We start from the raw sequence: 19,345 nt of genomic DNA, 5'->3' as shown, positions 1-19,345 counted from the left end.
AAAGACATTTTTAAAGAAAAGAAGAGCCAAGAAATCTACAACCTGCACTCAGTGTGGAAAGAGTTTCATAACCAAACAAAGTCTCAAGCTTCACATGAGAGTTCACACTGGAGAGAAGCCGTTCACATGTGATCAATGTGGGAAGAGTTTCACACAATCATCACTCCTTAAAGAACACAAGAGGATCCACACCGGAGTGAGACCGTTCACATGTGATCAGTGTGGCAAAACATTTCATGGGGAATCAGCTCTGAAGGAACACCTGAAAGTTCATACGAAGGAGAAGCCACATTCATGTTCTGTGTGTGGAAAGAGTTTTTCACTGCTGAAAATTTTAAATGCACATCAGAAAATACACACTGGTGTGAGAGAGTACATGTGCTTTGAGTGTGAGAAGACTTTTATTTCAGCAACTTGTTTAAAACTACATGAGAGAATTCACACTGGAGAAAAACCTTACAAGTGTTCACACTGTGACATGAGATTCAGTGTGTCATCAAATCTGAAAACACATGAGATGATCCACACTGGAGAAAAACCTTACAAGTGTTCACACTGTGACAAGTGATTCAATCAGTCATTACATCTGAAAAAACATGAGAGGATCCACAGCAGAGAGAAGCCGCACACGTGTGATCAGTGTGGAAAGAGTTTCTCTAATAAAAGTTACCTGAAGATGCACATTAAGATTCACACTGGAGAAAAGCCTTACAAGTGTTCACACTGTGACAACAGATTCAGTGTGTCATCAAATCTGAAAAGACATGAGAGGATCCACACTGGAGAGAAGCCGCACACGTGTGATCAGTGTGGAAAGAGTTTCTCTTGTAAAAGTAACCTGAAGAAACACATGAAGATCCACACTGGAGAAAAAAACACTGAAGCAGAGTTAAAGTTAATGAGATAATGCTGTTTGTGGAGTTGTTTAATCAGAATTTGAGACATTTAACGTCTTTTATCTTCATTTGATTTCATCTAAGGCTGTGGCTGGAAGTCCTTTGTAGTTATTGTGTTTCTTTTCAGTGATTATGCTTGTTAACAGCAGGTGTTCATCACTACTGCTCAATCGTAACTTAATCATTTAATTATCTCATTAACTTTCACTCTGCTTCAGTGTTACTTTAACACTATATAGAGAGGGACCATATGTACTCTGAGCAGAGTTGATTTAACTCTGAGGATTTTGCTGTGTACAGATTTACCAACATGTTAACCATATTTCATCAGTGAACAAAGTACAATTATAGCTACACCAGTAAAATCACAGTAACACATTGTGCTTTTATAAAAATAAAAGTTTGTATAGTTAAAGTGCTTAATTAGTTGCAGTATACAACAATAACCAGTGAATACATATCATCTTAAAATATTTAAAATCGCATGCTGTGAAGGAAAAGGTCTTCTTTGTCGAGACAACTCTTCCCGCCTGTCTCACGACAAATACGTTTTTGACTGTATTAAAGCATAAAAATACCATAATGTGTTTGCAGATATTTATTAAACGTGCTCAGTTCACATTCTCATTTCTCTGAAAACCATTGCTACAGCCAGTTATTGTACTTTGAAATTTGCTTTCCGTGTCAGAATTTCTGTTTTTTGTTTCCTTCTGTGCAAGACCGCACATTGCTAATTTACCTAATAGTATTTCGCCACCCCGAGTTGGCAGTAGTCGAAAAACACATGCAGCAAATTGCAGCCATGGAAGCCAGTGAACAAACTGTGTCAGAGATCGCAGATTCTACCGGACCTAAAAAGCCTGAGCATCCATCTAAAAATCTCTATGAACGGGAGCATATTAAACATGATATCAACTCATCATAAATCCATAAATCAACTAATTATTTCACAGTGTGTAAGTCACCTTGCCTTCCAAAGTCGCTCCTGTCGCGTGTCTTCAAACTGGCAACCCGTGAGAGCGTCAAGTCTGAGGTGGAGGGGGCGGGGCGAACAATATTTTGAATTTGAACTGCAGTACCCATTTTAACCACTAGTTGTCATTCTTACATAGAGCCCCTTTAATTGATGCAGTAGTAATTCCTCGCTAGAAATGACATCAAAATTGGAAAATGTTGGTCAAAAACGTACATTTACACACAAACTGACCAGCAAACACAGCTTTAGGATGCCATCTTTATTTTTCTAGCTCAACTCTGACAGAATGGAAAGCACAGGATTGTGGGATATTAAAGGCAGTGAAGGATACATATATGCCTTCTTCAAAAATCGATCATATGAAGGTATCTCAGGAGATGATAAGTAAAGCTAACAATGGATTTGAACATGCCTTGATGCCTTCCTATCTTGAAATGTGTCCTCTGAAGGCAGGATTTTCCAGTTTTCAGACGCAGCCCTGAAACTATTTAAATATTGCGCAAGCATCTCATTGGCTGCAGAAGCAGCATTGACCAATCAGCTTGAGTCATGTAGGAAATGATGTGATATTTTACAGATTACAAGCCTGCGCCATCTAGAGTTTCATGACCAAACTAGTGATTTATAACACAAATCATCTTGATGACATTAAAATAGATCATAATCGTGACACAGCAGTTGTCGAGCAGATTTGATGGGATTAAAATGACTATTGAACTGTCCATGATCTTTGAGCTTCGCTTTTCATTTCAAGTTTGTCTCTCATTTGAAATCTCACATGAATTAATGTTTCTTTTAGATCTGATGGACATGAACAAGAAAAGAAAAACCGAAAAAATAATATTACAGTAGAAAAGACACGGCGGTGTGTGTTTAGGAGCAGGAAGTCCTTTACTAAAGATGATGAAATGAAAGAGCACCAGAAAATTCACACTGGAAAAAAGCTTTGAAGGCCATGAATTTGAATTTATTTTTTTAATCTCATTCTTCATTGTTTTTCATTTGAACATCTAGTTTCTCTTCCACTGCTGCTCTTCCATGGAAATCCAAGATATTATTTCACATAATTAAGAAACTGGACACTTTGCTTCTCTTCTTCTCTTGAAATACTCTGGCTCTCTTATAAATCAGTATAAAGAGAGATCTGTCTCATTTATTCTCACTTTTACTTATTTTTTTACTTATTTTTTTTTTTTTTTTTTTTTTTGCTTCAAGTAATGATTGATTAAACTTGTTATTGTTTTTATTCTATGCATATACTGCTTGTGTCAGGAATCATTTTAGTTCTGAAAGTGATGAAGTCATGATTGTTTTTGGGGCTTTACATGTTTTCATTTATATTTTTTGTATAATAAATAATTTCACCCACACATGACTGTCATTGAATGAAATTGTTGTCTGTCAACATTATTAACAGTTTCACCCTTGATATCCAATATCATATATACATTTGAAAGAGTTTTTTCTAGTCAGTTTGATGTTCATTCACACCATGAGGCTTCATGAAGTCAGAACAATTACTATGAACTTTAAACAATACATAGTTTTTACCAAATGATGTTTTATTAACAAAGTTCGGGAGGAGCAAGTTCAGATAATTAACCTAATTAGCACAGGTGGAGAGCATTCAGTTAATCAAGGAATAAATTCATCAGACTTACCTCTGTTCATCTGAGAGTTTATCAGCATCCCTCCTCCACCCCATCTCCTCACTTCTAGTTCTATCTACTTTTACCACACCAGGGGCAGTACTCTGGGTTCGGGCCAATATTCAGAGCTCAGCGCCCTCTCCCCGGACAGCAGTCTCTGACCAATGACGTCACCGCTCCATCATTTCAGTCAGCGTCGAGTCTTCTGAGGAGACACACACACGCTTCAGATCAAAGTCCTACTGCAAGATTTGTTGATGCTTCCAAACAAAACATGTTGTACATTGTTTATTCTTCTCTGTTGTTACCATTTACTTGTCTCCTACTTTGTCTTTTTCTTAAAGCATGGTCATATTTGTCTGTAAGCGTATATTGGCATATTTGTATAGTCTCTCACCCAACACAAATGGTTTTTAAAAAATTCGAACTTGTGATAAAATCTAAAACTAAAGAGGTAAAGTTCATTACAACAATGGTTTATAGATGTCAGCCTATATGCAGCCATTGAGGACTACAGCCATATAGTGGCTATTGATATTTTTGATATTTTTAATACCATCATACACTTCACCTAAAGGATTATTAGGAACACCATACTAATACTGTGTTTGACCCCCTTTCGCCTTCAGAACTGCCTTAATTCTACGTGGCATTGATTCAACAAGGTGCTGAAAGCATTCTTTAGAAATGTTGGCCCATATTGAAAGGATAGCATCTTGCAATTGATGGAGATTTGTGGGATGCACATCCAGAGCACGAAGCTCCCGTTCCACCACATCCCAAAGATGCTCTATTGGGTTGAGATCTGGTGACTGTGGGGGCCATTTTAGTACAGTGAACTCATTGTCATGTTCAAGAAACCAATTTGAAATGATTCGAGCTTTGTGACATGGTGCATTATCCTGCTGGAGTAGCCATCAGAGGATGGTGGTCATAAAGGGATGGACATGGTCAGAAACAATGCTCAGGTAGGCCGTGGCATTTAAACGATGCCCAATTGGCACTAAGGGGCCTAAAGTGTGCCAAGAAAACATCCCCCACACCATTACACCACCACCACCAGCCTGCACAGTGGTAACAAGGCATGATGGATCCATGTTCTCATTCTGTTTACGCCAAATTCTGACTCTACCATTTGAATGTCTCAACAGAAATCCAGACTCATCAGACCAGGCAACATTTTTCCAGTCTTCAACTCTCCAATTTTGGTGAGCTCGTGCAAATTGTAGCCTCTTTTTCCTATTTGTAGTGGAGATGAGTGGTACCCGGTGGGGTCTTCTGCTGTTGTAGCCCATCCGCCTCAAGGTTGTGTGTGTTGTGGCTTCACAAATGCTTTGCTGCATACCTTGGTTGTAACGAGTGGTTATTTCAGTCAAAGTTGCTCTTCTATCAGCTTGAATCAGTCAGCCCATTCTCCTCTGACCTCTAGCATCAACAAGGCATTTTCGCCCACAGGACTGCCGCATACTGGATGTTCTTCCCTTTTCACACCATTCTTTGTAAACCCTAGAAATGGTTGTGCGTGAAAATCCCAGTAACTGAGCAGATTGTGAAATATTCAGACCGGCCCGTCTGGCACCAACAACCATGCCACGCTCAAACTTGCTTAAATCACCTTTCTTTCCCATTCTGACATTCAGTTTGGAGTTCAGGAGATTGTCTTGACCAGGACCACACCCCTAAATGCATTGAAGCAACTGCCATGTGATTGGTTGATTAGGTAATTGCATTAATGAGAAATTGAACAGGTGTTCCTAATAATCCTTTAGGTGAGTGTATGTCACCAGGTGTCACCAAAGTCACCACATATTTAGGTTTTGGCTGTCTGTACATACTGGAATTATTTATTTTTTGACCAAAGTAAAAGAAATATTAAATATAACAATTTTGCCACACCTAATTCTGAAACCCATATCACACGTAAATTTTCACCACTTCTGATGAGTTTTCAAAGTTTTCAAGCATGTTTAGGCCATCAAAAATGTGATTCGTTTTGGAGAAAAATAATTGACTGAGCAATTACAATAGGGTCCTCACACCATTGGTGCCCTAATAAGCATATTTTACAATTAAAAATGTCACATGTCTGTTTGTTTTGAACTCTTTGTTTGAGTTTTCACTGGTTCCTGTTTTTCTCACCACTTGGTTTCCTGTTCTCCTCACTACTTAAGTTCCTTCCTTTCTGTTGTTCTTTGTCTGGTCTCGTCAGTTTTATGCGTGTGTATGCCCTTCATGTTTGGATTTATGGTGTGGACTGCACCTTTAGTGGATCCGAAATGGTCAATATTCATATTCATGCATTTTTATTGATATTTATTTTTAATCATTTATGGCTGATGATTCATCAGTTTTACTTTTGCTTTCATATATTCATGTACTCCTACTTTATATATTAATTCCTATCATATTTTCAAGTATTTACTTGTTATTGTACCTTTATGGTTATTTTTATTTTATATTTAAGAGTATGATTGTTATGTTCAGTTGTCTTTAAAGTGTTCCAGTGTGACAGGTCATGCTGACACGTTTGTGGTTAGACACTGGACGCCTGCCAAGTTCTGCAGAAGTTATGTTTTTCAGAATTAATGTTTGCTGACATTTAATAGTGCAAGATCTGCAAAATTCCCTAAGGGTTAAAACAACTATTTTTGACACTGGACCAGTGGATGACGTAATGGGTGAAATTAACCTTTTTCATTTTAACAAAAACATCAGTTTGTGTGGGTTGGGAATTTCCCTGTATGCTTATGGTATAATATGGACTGAGTCGTTGATAATTCAGCTTTTCTCTCCTTTACTCTCCTGGGCTTCTGCATCTGCAAATGTCTTAATGTTATTGCTCTTTTTGACCTTCATCTATTAGATACAATACTCTGGATTTTACAATACTCTAAATTTTATTATTAACTATTGACTGCTTCTTTATGGTTGTTATTTTACCTTTTGGTTTATTAAGTATTTTCATTATCGATTAAAGTTTGCGTGTGAGGCTAAATTTAATTGTAATGAATAAATAACTTTTCATCAACTTTATCTACTGCCTGGATCTAATTTTCCCAAGTTTCTGCATCAACCTTGAAATCTTTTATCATTGTACAATGCTCTCAACCCAAGGTAAGAACAAATCTTTTGCTGCAGTAGAGGATTGTAGAGATGTGTGTTTGATTAATTGGAGATTGATGGGGATAACAAACACATACCTTTATTAATTCTCATTCTCTCTTGATTTTTAATATGTATAATAATATTGATTTTAAAAATAAATTTAAAAATTATGTAAGAATAAAAACGGTCCGTATTTACGAGGTGGGAAGTCACGATGGCAGGTGCTTTCAAGACCCTTTCGTCGGAGTAGATGGAGGTGTACCTTTTTAAAATGAATTACATAAAAATACAGCACTACTTCTAGAAAACATAGAAGAGCATCAGGTGTGTTTTGCTTTTTTTTTTTTTGCTTTTAATTCATTTATAAATCCATAAACTTGTTATATTGTTAAATGATAACGCTACCATATTTTGTGCTTTTTATATTTAGCTCCTAATTAGAAAAACAATCTAAATTTAATAACCATTTGAAATTGGAGTTATGGTGCGAACATGTTCTTATTCTCAAACTTTGTAAAATAGTTGCTTCTCAATCGGGTCGGGTGCAGAGAGAGTAAGTAAGGGATGATCCATATTTCATTAAGGTGGGGGAAGGGGGTTGGGATATTAAACTTACATAGTATGGAAATTGTAATTGTTTTACATGTCATTTAGTCTTGGTGCATATCAAACATTATAACTGCAACACTGCCCTACCCTGCATGTGTTTGATTAGAAAGATGTGTTTTGTTCTGTTGCGCTACCGATGCAGCATAACCCCCTCTCTTCGATCAATGGTATATTCCCCAGTGTTGCGCGCTCTTCTTCAGCTGGCGGGATAAACACTCTGAAGAGAGGTAATGTTATGTGTTTGTGTTAATGGACAGCTCAAACAAGCTCTTGGAACATATTAAATAGAAGTTACGACCTGATAAAATCAGAACAAAATGTGGTGTTAATACTGCTGTTAACCCTGCTGTGTGTTAAATTAAATGTTAAATGTTATGGCTTTAAACGTGCGATTGTGTCATATTTCTATGAACAGTACAACATCTGAAGTATCTGTTATGTCCTATGTTCATTTTAATGAGTTTGAGGAGGCTTGTAAATGTTAATCTGAGTTTAAGTTCATTTCTTTTTGATGACACGAGTGGTTTGTCCTAGTAATAAGCAGTGCATTTGGGTAATGTAGTTCAAGACCCATGTTATTGGGTTAAGGAGAAGAAACTGAAACTGTGAATGATGATGTTGGTGTAGTAAGTTGCCTCCATATTAGTAAGAGTTATTTACAATATTTTTTCCCCATGACTCGTTGGACATTTTCAGTAAATACAAGACAAACTTTGCCGTCATCCTTTCAAAACAGCTGAAAATTATACAATTTTAAGATAAGTGAAGATTATATCTCCCCTACTGCAATACTCAACTGTTGGAAAAAAAAAAAAAGGAGTTAAACAATCTTATTTAATTATTTATAATGTTTTTAAAGAGACCTTGTCCTCAGGTGTGACAGAAAAGGTGTCAAATCAGTGGACATTATCTGTCACACCATAGGATATTTCAGCTTTTTGAGTTGACCTTGCTATTCATAGCTAACTTGTCATTAGCAGTTAGCAAGACACATTTGCATAATTTTCCATGATTATGTAGTTTAACATATATTTTTTAATTAAAAAAAAATATAATTTAGGGGTGTCACACCAAAGGACAACAAAACTTAACACTTTTATAGTGGTTCAAAAAAAGTTAAATATTTGAACAATTCTGAGACAAAAACTAACCATGTGCACATGACATGGGCTTCACAAGAGGAACAGTAACATGATGTTGAATTGGGTCCTTTAAATTTGTCCATGAAATCGCCTGATTTAATATCAGGATATGGCGTCACACCAGAGGACATCATGTTCTGTGACAAAATGTATCAAGATAGTACGCTTTTAGAAATGTATGGATGAAAAAAAAAGGATTGCCATTTACTAAAAAATTATGCCTGAGGTATTTATTAACATTTGTATGCTTTTCCTTTTAATTAATAAAGTTGTAATGTATTGAACCATGCTTGACACAGTCGCACCATAGGACAGTTGAGATTTAGCTCAAAAATTAAAAAAAAAATAAAATAAATAAATCTAAATACAAAGCTGTTTTTTTTTTTTTTTTTTTAACAATAGGTCTATGTAAAACAAAGGCATGTTAACATTGTCCAGAAAGAATCCAGAATAAAGCTGTTAAAGGGTTGGGGTCTATTACTGTGGTAAAAATGTCTGAAAAACAACTAAAAATTCTCCCCAGAACCTTTATAACTTAGAACAGGCCCAAAATGAATGAAAAAGAGAGGCTGGCTCTACACTGCAGCGTGGACAGGAGGGGTCAACATCAGGAAATATTTTACAGAGTTGCACCTTAGACCAATGAATACGATGTACCACCTTAAAGGATTAGTTCACTTTTAAATAAACTTTTCCTAGTAATTTACTCACCCCCATGTCATCCAAGATGTCCATGTCTTTCTTTCTTCAGTCGAAAAGAAATTAAAGTTTTTGATGAAAACATTCCAGGATTTTTCTCCATATAGTAGACTTCAATGGGCACCAAACAGTTGAAGGTCAAAATTAGTTTCACTGCAGCTTCAAATTGTTCTACACGATTCCAGATGAGAAATAAGGGTCTTATCTAGTGAAATCATTGCTCATTTTCTGAAAAAAATTGAAAATTATATACGTTTTAACCTTAAATCCTCATCTTGAACTAGCTCTCTTCTTCTCCTCTATTTGAATTCCAGCATTGTAGCATATTACTGCCCTCAACAGGTCAAAGCTTGAACTCATTTTTATATGCAATATGCTAGTTCAATAGTATATAACAATTAGTTAAAACTTTGGCCTGTGGAGGGCAGTAATATGCTTAGCAGCGTCTACACTGCTGGAATTCTAATAAAGACGGCAGAATTCACTGGGAAAAATTCAGCTTATAACCCGAAAAAGTACTAAACGAGTCCAATATTAAAAGTACTTGAGGAGTTGGCACTAGAGGGTTGGCTATAAATAAAATAAGATCGTCAGCATAAAAATAAACCTTCTGTTCTAGATCAGCATGGAAAATACCCGTCACCTCTGAGTCAGCACGTAGTGCAATTGCCAGGGGTTCAATGGCAATGGCAAATAAAAGGGGGGAAAGGGGAGATCCCTGCCTTGTGCCCCGACACAATGGAAAAGAATCTGAAATAATATTATTTGAGCATACAGATGCTTTGGGAGTGGCATAAAGAAGTTTTATCCAAGAGATGAATTTTAAACCAAACCCAAACCTCTCCAAAACATTTATCAAATACTGTAGTTCCACTCGATGCAGTCAAATGCTTTTTCAGCATCCAGTGAAACCACGACTTTAGCATTACTGGAGTGAGGTGAGTACAAAACATTAAAAAGATGTTGAATATTAAAAAAAGTGTGTCTGTCTCAAACAAAACTAGTTTGATCAGGTGAAATTACTTTATGCATAGTTTTTTCAAGCCAAATAGATAATATTTATTGCTAGTATCTTGTAATCACAGTTTAAAAGTGATATGGGATGATAAGAACTACAGTCTAGGGGGGATTTATCTTTCTTAAGAATTAATGAGGTTGGGGGTAACTTAGAATTTTGAAGACTCTCTGAGAAAACTGAAAGCAACAGCGGACATAGTAATTTGGAGAATGCTTTATAAAAGTCAAAAACCATCAGGACCTGGGGCCTTGCCTGTTTTCAAGGAAGCAATCGCATCAGCTATTTCGTCAATTTGTATATCCTCCTCCAAAACATCACATAGAGCCTTCTCCACAGTGGGGAAATCTAATCTATCTAAAAAGATACAGATCTAAAAGATATATTTCTTTATAGTCCATGGTAGTAATGCCTGAAGATAAATTAAGTTGGGATATCAAGTGCACTGAAAAAAGTGAAACTACTGTGTTGTTCATTTAAAGTGCATTTTTACATTGGACTAAGTGAAAATCATGGTTTCTGGTTTAAACCTGTTTTTTTCAGTTTGCCTTAAAGCAAATAACGAAAACAACAATTTGACTTAAGTAGTATTTTTACTTTAAACCAGATGTTTTCATGTCACGTGACCACATGACGTCACATCAACTAACTGCTCGCGCTACCAGCCAGCATTTTGCCATCCGCCATTATCGCTTTGAGTGTGAAGATGGTCCGTTGCCCAGGAAATCTTTTTAGACAAGGTAAGCATTCGAAAATGTGTTATTTTAAGGAAAATAAGTGTTTTTCATTCACATTTATGGTTAGTGGCAGGATGGACAATTAGGTTATTACTTTACAGACAACTGTGTTTGTGCACATGTTAGCTAAAGCTAGCCAAACCAAACCATGCTATCGCAATACGCATGTTGCCTCAGTGTGACAAATACAAGGTTAATTTAGTTGTTATTTCACTGTGATGTAAGGAAAATATAATGGTAATTTAGTGTGATAAGGCTCGTTTGTCTCTAACAAAGTTAGTGCTCGAATAAACTACAACGGCTTTCTCATATACACTGCAGCCTCAAATAATCTAACGTTGGTTAAACATTGACCGCGGGAGCTGTAAAGTTATATGAGACGTTAATGGTAATGTCAGAATCAGTTAATGTTCGTTTGAGCCTATTTGTGTATAGAGTCGGTAATTGTTTTTTTTAAAACGGACAACAATTATTCGGATTTCACATAGGCAAACGGCTGAAGCGGTGCCAGTTGTTGGAGGTGCGTTTCCCAAAAACATCGTTATCCAACTAACATCGCAAGTTCTGTCGTTACTAACATAGTTAAATGATTCGGTGTTTCCCGAAACCATAGTTCAAACGAACATTCACAAAAAGCATCGCAAACTTGTGTGGTTGGAACGACAGCTTTCTTGTTTTTTACGACATGTGGACTTAATCATTATCTTGAGCAAAATAAGCAAGCTCTCATTAAGTACAATGTATATCTTTTATTTTGAATATATACAAATGTCATTTACATATTTTAGTTTGTCAAGAGATTTTAAGCACCGTTTTTGAAGAGTGCGCATGTGTGTACGTGCTCTAGTACGCAAGTAACGTTAAGAGATTGAATCTGGAAAGCAAAATGACTAAGAAAAATGAAAGTTATTAATAAAACTTACTGAATTAGAAAATGAGTTCTGATTGACAAGGAAGAATTCATATTCCATTGTTTCTCCTGTCAGCATAATGCAGTTTAGTACAATATCACTACAAAAGTAGGGACTAATTAATAATTACAGTCTAGTGATTATGGATAGTGCTAATTGCCCCAACAAAAAACTAAGATGTGAAATCTCACCTTTTCCTTTGTTTTACAGGTTGGATTTTGTTCCCTGGAAATTCCAGAATTTTGCCCTAATTGCTGAATTTGGTGAGTACCAACATAAACATCTGTGAACATTATTTTTATGTTTTAAATAGGAATCACTAACACTAGAGAATAGCTTTTAAATTACCACAGAGTAGTGTTGTCACGGTACCAAAATTCCAGTAGTCGGTACCGATACCATGAAAATTGTATGGTTCTCGGTACCAATTTCGGTACCACAGTAAAATCTATTGGAACTATTTTACCATTTTATATAGCCTATTTTAAAAACATTAAATATGATTTGGAGTGTGTGTGTGTGTGTTTGTGTGTGTATATATAGGCTACCTCAATGAAATAAATTTTGTAATATAAAAATAAATAAATAATTAAATGCTCAAACATCCATTGTGTACTGTTGAAAAAAACAGCATATGCTGGTAAGGTAGGTTTTGAAGCTGTATGCTGGTCAAACGCTGGTCCTAAACTGGTCCTGCTGGTCCATACTAGTCCTAAGCTGGTCCTGGACCAGCATAAACCAGCTCAAACCAGCATACCAGCTTCAAAACCTACTTTACCAGCATATGCTCGTTTTTTCAACAGGGGTAAAAGACGTGCGTGTTTATTTTAAACAAATTTAAATTCATATTCACAAATTCATTAACAACTCTATTTTGACAATTCTGGTTAAAAAAACTGCTAAGACAGCATAAGGCCTTATCAATTTGACTTAAACAAATATTCAGAATTTACTAAATAATATTGACTGTGAAATTTCTTTTCTGTTTTTTTAACCAGAATTGTCAAAAGACAATGTTGTTAATCATTTAATTTGTGAATATGAATTTAATGTAAGTTATGACCAATTTGGTACTGCAACTAATACTATTGTTTTCTTGTTTTGACTAGATCCTTTTGGATGGGCAGACATGGCAGTCAAAAGGCCAGCCAAGTTGCGTGATATTCTGAATCCTGATGACACCAGGAAGCTAGTTTTGCCTGGTGGAATTCCAGAGTCAATGGAGCAGCTTATGGATGAAGTTAGGAAAGTGTGTGGGTTAAATGGCAATTTCAGACTGCAGTACCAAGACAGAGACTTTGGAGATGCACTAGTGAACTTGACATCTACTGTGGAACTTGAGGATTTGACAACTGTCAAGGTCATCCCAATATCTGATGTTAGATGTTTTATTGTGCTTTATTGTGTTTAGTCTAAGTGTGAAGCTCTAAATATTGGAGAAATTTGGATACAGGATGTTTTATTGTGTTAGATCTTGTATTCAAAAACCTTTTTAAAACCATTTTATTTTAATGTTTTTCCATCTATTGTTGATAAAGGCTATAAAGGCTAGTCTAACTGGCAGCAAAAGTCATTTGGCTTTATTTATTTTTATTTTTGTATTTTTGTATGTTTTTATTATTTATTTATTTTTATTATTTATTTATTTTTGACTGAGAAACATGCATATTTTAAAGACATCACAATAAACACAGGTCTATTGAAGAGAATATTCATGTCTTTATTTAAGTAACATTTTGTCTTGTGACTAAAGAGAATAAATTGATTTAGGTGTTATTAAAAATCTAGTTTGTACTGAATCAGAAATTTAACTTGAGTAAACTTAATAAAATTCCTTGTAACAAAATTACAGCAATTTTTTTAGTTTAGTCCAAAGTAAAAATTATACTTGGATGTTATGGTAAAAAGTAAGTTTTTCCAAAGTATAAATTTTAAGCTGTACTAAAAATAATGATTTGGTCTCCATAAAAACCAATATTTTAACTTTCAATGTATTTTTTTTTACCTTGGGCTGAAGAACTATTTTGATTGATATTAAAATAAAATTTAAAGTTTTAACCAAATTAAAAATATAGTTTGAGAAAAACTAATAAATTTAGCTGCAATTTTTTAAAGTTGGTCCAAAGTATCATTTTTTTCAGTGTATGATGCCTGTGATTTATGAATATGATAAGCTAACAATTTTATCACCAAACTCATAAACCCTCTGCTGAGCGTGTAAAAACAAATTTTCTACATCTTCAGTCGATAACAAATCATTTTTTTTTTTTTTTTTTTTGCAAAATCTGACATTCTTTATAAAGGTTGGGAGAGGGATTCAGTGAGTACTGGGCATCAATTGCTGTTATAGGACTAGATAATTCCTCAAGCTGCTTCTTTCGCTCTCTATTTTTATAGGATATGTATGAAGTTATTAAGCCATGCAAATAACATTTTAGAGTCTCCCAAATAGTAGAATAAGCCATACTCTGAGTACTATTAAGATCAAGAAAAGAAGATATATTTGAGGATATACATTTTACAAATTCCTTCTCGCTTAGTAGACCAGGGTTAAAGGACCACTGATGATGCTTTGGGGGTGCTTTTGGAAAGCTAAGTCCCAGAATGACTGGTGCATGATCAGATATTACTATGCTTTCATATAAGCAATCTTTAAGATAAGGAATGAGTTTTTTGTCTAGAAAAAAATAGTAAATTCATGAATAGGACTGATGTACTTTGGAAAAAAAAGAATATTTCCTTGTCGAAGAGTTTAAAAAGCGGAAAGCATCACAAATACCATAGTTATGCAGGAAAGATTGAATAATTGTAGCACATTTTGAAAGATAACTGTTTTTGAAGACCTATCAAGTTGTGGACACATCACACAATTAAAATCCTCATGAATGAGAGTGAAGGTCTGGTATAGATGACAAAAATGAAGTGATAAAAGTAACATCATCATAATTAGGGGAGTTGAAAACAAAGTTCCTGTTACATCTGCCTTTATGATCTGCTATAACTTGTGAAACAACAAATGGAGTAGATTTATGTATCAGAATGCTATAGCCCCTAGACTTGAACTGAAAATGTGAATGATAAACTTGACCCACCCAGTCTTTTTTCAATCTATAATGGTCAGATGAACAAAGATGAGTTTCTTGAAGAAAAACAAATTTGGCTTTCAGTTCCTTTCAGAACCTTATTACTTATTATCTCACCAACCGGTCTTCATTAGCTCCACCACCCAGATGCATCTCCGCAAACAAACAAATAAATAAATACAGCGAATACAATCTAATACAAATAAACAAATACTAAAATATATATAAACACATTAAACCACAAGAAAAGTGCTTTCAGTCGAAAATGAGAAATTCAGTTCCAGCAGACTACTTTGTACCTATTCAAGCAGGTAACAGGTGTTGTTTCACAAAAGCCATTGCCACAGCTGGAGCATCAAATGTGTGTTCATCGCCGTTCTTTGTGATTCTGAAACCGGTAAGACCTTTAAGTCCGTACTTAACATCTGGCATGGACCTCAGAAGATGTTTCACCTCATAGTAAGCGGCCCGCTTCTTGGCAATCTCAGGCGGAATGTCCGGAAAGATGAACGCAGTTTTGTCTCTGAATTTGAGCTGCCCACCCCGGCTCACTGTCCGCCAAATATACTCTTTAACATCGTAGCGATGAAAGCAAACAACAAAGGTTCGTGAATGGCTACCCTCTGCAGGTTTCTGTGCAAGAGTGTGGTGAGCGCGAGCAAGGAGTGGGGGTTCAGGCAGATCAGATATTTCGGCCAAAGCATCCACCATGAAAGTTGGTTGCGGGCTTTCCAATCCTTCCGGAATTCCTGCCAGGCGAAGATTAGATCTACCGGAACATCACTCTAAATCGAGGCACTTGGCTTGCAGCAAAGCGATCTCTTTCTGAAGAAAAACAACCATAGGCTCAAGCGCGTGAAGACTGGTCATCCATTCTGAGGTAGCGTTTAGGGCTGCGCAATATATTGCATGCGATTGTCACGTGCATTTCGTCAGTAAAGCGGTTCCCTGATTACCGTGAAATCGCCATCACCTGCTTTCAAATGGAGCGGCATTTAATAGACAGAACCGTAGATTACTGACAAGCTACGCAATATCGCGTTCATTATCGTAGATTAATCGCCTTCGATAATGAACGCGATATTGCATAGCTTGTCAGTGAACTACGGCTAAAGAGTCAGATTAAGTGTGGAGCTTAAGTAAAATTCAAACTAAATAAAGAACTTCACAGGAGCACTGAAAAGACATACACCTTAATTCACGCTGTTTGGCTGCCAGGTGGTTCCTTACAATTGGAAGATTATTGTACCTTATTCATGGAAAGTTTCAGGAACATTAGACGTGTGCCGATATTCGGTAATACGATATATCACGATAATGAATATGCACAATATTGTTATCATGGGCACTTTTAAAACAACATAAATATTTATTATGAATTATAATAACACACCGGCTGTGATTCTGAGGTTTGTCAATCGGAAAAATAAGATCGCACTTATGAAACAGGGAAAAAAGCTGAAAGGTACCAATGTATACTTGAACGATCACTTAACTAAGAGAAATGCAGATATTGCTAAAAAAGCTAGATACTTAAGGAAACAAAACAAAATTCAGAATACTTGGGTTATGAACTGTAAAATATACATCAGACTGAAGGGTTCTCCTGAAGAGGCTAAAGTGTTGGTAGTTAAAGACATAGAGGACTTGAAAAAATATGAATAAAGATAATATTTGTTTAATGAGGGGAAAAAAGTGCTTCTGTGTATACTCATACAATGACATCCAATTATAATTCGTCTACTACAGATGATAAAGATATAGGGTTACAACAAAGGATTCTGGATTATAAGCACTTGGAACTGAAATCGATAGAATACACTGAACATAAAACACTAGACTTGGAAGATCAATTAGACCCTGAAAATTTGTTTCTATCGTCTAACAATATTAATTGCAACTACTATCTTGAAGATGATTATAATAACACTGTTAAGTCTGAAGGTAAATTTTCAATTATTCACTTCAATAGTAGAAGCATGTATGCAAACTTTAATGCTATCAAAGAGTATTTACAACATTTTGTACAGCCATTTAGTATTATTGCGCTTTCTGAGACATGGTTTAATGATGACAATGGTGTTGATTTTGAGGTAAAGGATTATAATCTAAATTATGTAAACAGAACAAACAAATCAGGAGGAGGAGTTGCGTTATATGTTCATAAAAAATTTAAATTTAAAGTAATTGAAAATATGACATTAGTAATAAATGATATACTTGAATGTGTATCAATAGAAATTATCAATGAGAAAAAGAAAAATTTTATAGTAAGTTGTATATATAGAACACCAGGCTCAAGTTTGGAAATATTTGTAAACTGGATGGAGAAAACATTCTCTGTAATAAGTAATAAGAAAATGTTCATTTGTGGGGACTACAATATTGATTTGATTAATCCGAATAAACATACATCAACTGATGAATTTATTAATAGAATGTACAGTATGAGTTTATACCCAACTATTACAAGACCGAGTAGAATTACATCGCATAGCGCTACCCTTATTGACAATATCTTCACAAACAATATGGAGTCTATAAATGTTAGTGGCTTAATGATTTGTGACATAACTGACCATCTTCCCGTCTTCACACTGTATGATGAGAAATTTGACTATAAGAAATCATTCCAAAAAACAATGTATAAACGACTTAGAACTGAGGAAGCAATTAACTCACTTTATCATGACTTAACAGAGCAAGACTGGAATAATGTATATATAGAAGAAAATGTAGATTGTGCTTTTGATAATTTCTTAGGAATTTTCAGTTCAGCATATAATAAAAACTGTCCAATTCATCACATTAGTATAAAGAACTTAACTACAAAATCCCCATGGTTAACAAAGAGTTTACAAAATGCTTGTAAAAAGAAAAATACTTTATATAGACAATTCATTAGATTAAGGACTGAAGAATCTGAACATAGGTATAAAATGTATAAAAATAAACTGACTGATATAATAAGAACCAGTAAGAAATTATATTATACCAACCTATTGAATAAAAATAAGAACGACACTAAAAGGGTATGGGGTATATTAAATAATATAATTAAAAGGGACTCAATAAAGCAGTCATATCCAGACTATTTTATTGATAAAAACAGTGATAATTATAATATGAATGAAATTGTTGATAGTATGAATAAGTTTTTTGTGAATGTTGGGCCGGATTTGGCAGAAAAGATCCCTATTAAAGATAATGAATTGGATCACATTCAGATTGAGATAAATTCAAAGACAATATTTTTGTCTGGTGTAACTGAAGCTGAATTAGTGGATATAGTTAATAAATGTAAAAATAAGTCATCTACAGATTGTTTTGATATAGATATGACATTAATTAAAAAAATCATATATAGTATATCCAAACCTTTAACTTACATATGTAATTTATCATTTCAAACAGGATCATTTCCCAATAATATGAAAATTGCGAAAGTAATCCCTCTACATAAAAATGGAGACAAACACATCTTTACAAACTATAGACCTGTCTCTCTGCTTCCTCAGTTTTCTAAAATTCTGGAGAATCTTTTTAATAGTAGATTAGAGAAGTTTATAGATAAATATAGTATAATTAATGAAAGTCAGTATGGGTTTAGGTCAGCAAGGTCAACATCAATGGCCATAATCGATGCAGTGGAGGAAATTACAAATAGCTTAGATAAAAAAAAGTATGCAGCTGGAATATTCATTGACTTAAAAAAAGCCTTTGATACTATTAATCATTCCATATTATTAAAAAAACTGGAAAGATATGGTATTAGGGGAGTGGCTTTGAACTGGATCCAAAGCTATTTAACTGAGAGACATCAGTATGTGCAGATGGGTGAGTTCAAATCCGGATTATTGGACATTGTTTGTGGGGTTCCACAAGGTTCTATTTTGGGACCAAAGTTGTTCAATTTATATATAAATGACATATTTAATGTATCTAAATTATTGAAACTAATTCTATTTGCAGATGATACTAATATATTTTATTCTAGTGATAATTATGATAATTTAATATATCATATAAATAATGAATTAATGAAACTAAAATCATGGATGGACATTAATAAATTATCCCTGAATTTAGATAAAACTAAAGTAATGTTTTTCGGAAATTATAATGGAAATTTAAACCTAGGAATAAATATAGATGGTATTGTCATAGATGCAGTCTCCGAAATTAAATTCTTAGGAGCAACTATTGATAGTAAACTAAGTTGGAAACCACATATCAGACACATACAAAGCAAAGTTTCAAAAAGTGTCTCAATTATTAATAAAACTAAATATTTTTTACAATACAATGCATTATATATGTTGTATTGCACATTAGTGTTGCCTTATTTAACTTACTGTATAGAAGTGTGGGGCAATAACTACAAAAGTTTACTACATCCCCTCTTTAGACTCCAAAAACGTGCAGTAAGAGTTATCCATAAGGTAGGATTTTGTGATCACACGAATAGTTTATTTCTGCAATCTAAAATGTTAAAATTCTTTGATTTAGTTGAGTTTTATACT

At 34.7% G+C, this 19,345-nt stretch overlaps 1 long non-coding RNA gene and 1 pseudogene across 1 annotated transcript; both read left to right on the top strand.

The window, feature by feature from the left end:
• The window catches only part of LOC125248630, a 46,878-nt pseudogene that overhangs the window by 11,715 nt on the left and 15,818 nt on the right, over positions 1-19,345 (top strand).
• On the top strand, positions 10,701-13,319 carry LOC125248827. Its single transcript, XR_007180393.1, has 3 exons — positions 10,701-10,831; positions 11,950-12,002; positions 12,849-13,319. It is a non-coding gene; the product is annotated as an uncharacterized LOC125248827 (long non-coding RNA).

Source organism: Megalobrama amblycephala, linkage group LG1, assembly GCF_018812025.1.
Source record: "Megalobrama amblycephala isolate DHTTF-2021 linkage group LG1, ASM1881202v1, whole genome shotgun sequence".
NCBI classification, from domain to species: Eukaryota; Metazoa; Chordata; class Actinopteri; order Cypriniformes; family Xenocyprididae; genus Megalobrama; species Megalobrama amblycephala.
This window is presented reverse-complemented; position numbering and strand designations above follow the sequence as displayed.